Source organism: Peromyscus californicus, unplaced genomic scaffold, assembly GCF_007827085.1.
Source record: "Peromyscus californicus insignis strain IS unplaced genomic scaffold, ASM782708v3 Scaffold_11__1_contigs__length_118956290, whole genome shotgun sequence".
Taxonomy (NCBI): Eukaryota; Metazoa; Chordata; class Mammalia; order Rodentia; family Cricetidae; genus Peromyscus; species Peromyscus californicus.
The window spans coordinates 26,291,678-26,296,401 of record NW_026294402.1 but is presented as its reverse complement, the minus strand read 5'-3'; the positions used below and the strand labels follow the sequence as shown (position 1 = coordinate 26,296,401).

The 4,724-nt window shown below is 47.0% G+C and overlaps 1 pseudogene; it reads right to left on the bottom strand.

The window, feature by feature from the left end:
• Window positions 1–3,648: 3,648 nt before the first annotated feature.
• Window positions 3,649–4,474, bottom strand: LOC128103250 (40S ribosomal protein S2-like; annotated as a pseudogene).
• Window positions 4,475–4,724: the final 250 nt, after the last annotated feature.

The following is a 4,724-nucleotide window of genomic DNA, read 5'->3' as shown; positions in this document are numbered from 1 at the left end:
TCCTCCTCCTTCTTCTAAGAAAAGAAAGCATTTAATTGGGCTTATGGTTTTAGAGGGTTAGAGTCTATGATGGCAGAGCAAAGGTATGGCAGTAGGAACAGCTGAGAGTTCACATTTTAATCCACAAGTTGGAGGCAGAGAGAGAAAGAGACAGCCTGAGAATGGTCCCAGTCTTTTGGAATCTCAAAGCCCACCCACAGTGACACACTTCCTCTGACAAAGCCACACCTTTTAATCTTTCACAATTCTACCAACTGGGGACCAAGCATTCAAATGCATGAGCTTACAAGGGCCATTCTCATTCAAACTACCCCATCTACCATCTTTTATAATTACTCTTACCAGTATTTTTTAGTTTTTTTTCCCAACATAATATTTTTATTGGTTACTGATTATTTGTGAATTTCACATCATGCACCCTGATCACACTCACTTCCCAGCCCTCCCAAGTCACCCCCACTTCCCTGCCCCTTCCCAAAAAGAAGGAAAAAACCCACCATGTCGGATTTGTGTTGCCCATATACTCACTGGAGCATGGCCAAACTCCCAGTGGCCAGTTCCTTAAATAAAACTGAGTCCTTTCCCACACTCACCCCCACCAGAAGCCATCAACTGTGGAGAGCTACACTTCAGCATCCTCATTACAAATTTTAAGAGTTCTCTTTGATGGCTTTCTGTCTAGGCTGTTACTTTTTGGGGATGGGGTGGGTTGGGGGTAGGGGTTGTCACAGAAGCCTTTTATGTCCCTCTTTCTCAACTGTGAGTCTAGTCATCAGTACCACTGTAAAAGTAGCTTCCTTGCTATTTACAGTCCATGGGAACATGGATCATGGACTTCCACATGGTTTCTGGCAACAGTACAGACCATGGATACCCTCAGCACATGCCACAGACCTCAGCATGGTCTCCAGTGGCGGTACAGACCATGGACGATGGATATCAACACAGCTCTTTGCTTCAGCATGGGCCCCAAATACCATCATAGCCCTGAGAGGCAGCATGGGACAATAGGGGCTGCAGACACCAATATGGTTCCGGGTACAGCTGGGCTAATGGACATCAACATGACTTTAGATGGCAGCACAGACCACGAACATGTGCATGGCCTTTGGTGGTAACAGGGGTCACAGACATCAACACGATCCCCAGTTGCAGCTGGACCATGGATACCACAATGGCCTTTTGGGGCAGCATGGATCACAGACATCAACATGGACTTAGGCAGCAGTACAGGCCACTCACATCAACGTGGCTCCCAGCGGCAACATGGACCGCAGACACTAATATGGCCTCCCGAAGTAGCAGACTACAGACTTCCACCTGGGCTCTGGCAGTAGCATGGGCTTCAGAACCTTGGGCTTCAACACGGCCTAGGGCATTGGACCATGGATACCAACATGGACTCCAGGGACAGCACGGACCATAGAGGTCTTTCAAGAGGGTCCAATCCAGAAAATGAATTGTTCTTCATCTTGGACATCCTGCCGTTGCTCAGAGCCAGGGTGTTCATGTGGCCAGGCAGAGTGATGGCAGGCTGAGTTTGCACAAGGTCCAGTCTGCTGCACACCACCTTGCTGACCCTACTCCACAGTGACTGTTCTCTAGCTAATAGGCAGCCTTCTCTCACACTTGTCACCACCACCTCATCTCTAGTTCAGCCTCTCACCACTGCACATGCACCACTCCATTCCTCCATCTTTCTCACGTTCCCATCTCATATATCTTTGTCATAGTGGCATTGGAAACCGCAGTGTGTCACACAGTATATATATATTGTCCAAGCAGCTTTACATGCAAATATTCAATGCAATGAGTTGTTGTTCTGGTTCAAGGTTTCTGGTTTCTGACACACCATGATAAATGGACCGTCACCGAGACTCATCTTTGATATCCTGCTGTTGCCCAGAGTTAGGGTGATCTTGTATCACATGTCTCTCTCTTATAGCTTGTAATTATTATTTTATCATATCTGATGCATCCCTTTCATAGAGAGACTTTATTTAGATAAGCTGGAAGGTTGTGGGCTGACATTGTATTAAGCTTGTATTTCCTGAGCACGTGGTGTTTGAGATGTAGAAGATCAAGGCCTGTCTCTCCTTAATGTTGAAGAGTCAAAGACAAGGAAGGTTAAAAAAAAAAAAATAGGTGCATCCTGCTCCAGGGAAGGGCCTTTGGGACACCTTTGGATTTAAGTGGACATTTTTTTTTTTTTTTTTTTTTTTGGTTTTTTGAGACAGGGTTTCTCTGTTGTAGCTTTGCGCCTTTCCTGGATCTCGCGCTGTAGACTAGGCTGGCCTCGAACTCACAGAGATCCGCCTGCCTCTGCCTCCCGAGTGCTGGGATTAAAGGCGTGCGCCACCACCGCCCGGCTCTTAAGTGGACATTTTTAAGATTCCATCTTTATTTATCTTAGATGAGTGTGTGTATGTATGTGTGATGTTCCTTTGTGTGTGGAGGCCTGAGGTTATAGGAGTGGTTTTCTCCTACTACCATGTGGGTACTGGCACTCAGACTCAGGTTGTTATGCTTAGTGGTAAGCACTTTTAGCTGTTGAGCCATTTTGATGGCTTCTAATCCAGATATTTTTAATGCATCTTAGTGGCAGAGCACATGCTTAGCTCTGAGTTCAATCTCTAGGATCAAAAGAAGAAAAAAGTTACTCCTTCATATATCCTCTAACTATTATCTATGCATCTCTCGGGTGCCAAGCACAAAGAATATGAAGACTGTTCCTCTTGCTTCCCTGGAGCTGCTGAGCTGCAGTTATCATTTCTGTGGACTTTTTTAGTCAGTATTCCCCGTGAGCTCCTCTTTCTCTACTGGTCTTTACTTGCCAGTGTTCTGTGGACCATGTGCACTTTAGGAGCAGAGACAGGAAGATCTTGATATGTACCCTGGGCTACACACAAATCACTGTTTCCAAAAGGGGGGAGGGGTGAAAAGAAATTACAAAGCATAGTAAAAGGCAAAAGAAAAAAAATTTTTTTTTCTAACCTGCATCAGAATTAAACTTAGCTTGCTTCACACACTTTCCTAGAGAGTTGCCATGCTCAGTCATTGCTTGAGGTAAAACCAGATTATTAACAGCTCCTGAAATCTGCATACTTAAGTCCCTTCAGATTCCCATGGTCGGCTCCCCAGGCTATTAGCTGCGTGTGTGTGTGTGTGTGTGTGTGTGTGTGTGTGTGTGTGTGTGTGTGTGTGTGAGAGAGAGAGAGAGAGAGAGAGAGAGAGAGAGAGAGAGAGAGAGAGAGAGAGAGAGAGAGAGAGATCTGGAGGTTGAAGGAATAAATGGTTATGAGGACAGATAGAGACACTCATAGTTCAGGGACTGAACATTGAAGCAGCCTGTACTGGCTCTGGTGATGGTACCCCTGACTACATTACATCATGGCATCATGGTTGGGAACACCACATCTGCCCTCACAACATGACCCTGTCTACAGAGTATCTTTAAACTTGGTCCATTCCTTTCCTCCACTGCTACTGCAATGCAGGCCAGTAGACCTTATCTGGAATATGTCATATTTGCCTCTGTCTTAGTTAGGGTTTCTATTGCTGTGGAGAGACACCATGACCATGGCAACTCTTTAAAAAAAATTTTTTTTAACAGATTTAATTCACTTTATTTTTTTTGTATAAAAACCCTTATGTGATGGCCACAGTTGGAGCCTGGTTCCTCTGAACAGAGACCCCGGGTGTGGGTTTTCACAAGATGGTCAGTGAATTCCTGATAAGGAGACTTGGTGAACACTGTCTCTTTCCAGAGGTCGGGGGTCAGGTAGCTGGAGGTCTTAGAGATGGCATCAAAGGTGGCCTTGGCACAGTTGCCCGGAGTGGCAGTGCAGACCCTTGCTGATGTGTAGCAGTCATCAATACCGGCCACCATCAGTAACTTCTTGGGCACAGGAGCAGAGACGATGCTAGTGCCTCTGGGGGCAAGGATGAGACGCACCAACACAGAGCCACAGCGGCCTGTCACTTTGCACAGGACAGTGTGGGGCTTGCCAATCTTGTTCCCCCAGTAGCCTCTCTGCACAGGGACAATGGACAGCTTGGCCAAGATGATGGCCCCTTGGATGGCAGTGGCTACTTCCTTGGAGCACTTAACACCAAGACCAACCTGACCATTGTAGTTCCCAATAGCGACAAAAGCCTTGAACTTGGTCCGCTGGCCAGCCTGAGTCTGCTTCTGCACTGGCATGATTTTTAGAACCTCATCCTTTAGGGATGTGTCCAGGAAAAAGTCAATGATCTTGGATTTCTTGTTTTTGTTTTTGTTTTTTTGAGACAGAGTTTCTCTGTGTAGCTTTGTGCCTTTCCTGGAACTTGCTTTGTAGACCAGGCTGGCCTCGAACTCATGGAGATCCGCCTGCCTCTGCCTCCCAAGTGCTGGGATGGGAAGGGAGAACAGGTAGATCTCCTCCAGGGACTTGATCTTCATGTCCTTAACCAGGCGGCCCAGCTGTACCTCCACGAGCCCAGCGGCCTCGACCACCATGGCCACAGACTCGACCACGACCTCTGCCCTTAAGACCGCTGCTGAATCCTCCGCAGAAGTCGCCAGGGCCTCCTAATCCTGGGCCCTCCCACTGCACAATGGTGTCGTCCACCATTTGGTGTTTTCCTGAAGAAGCCCATGGCAACTCTTATAAAGGAAACCATTTAATTGAGGTGGCAGCTCACAGTTCAGAGGTTTAGTCTATTATCGTCATGGTGGGGAG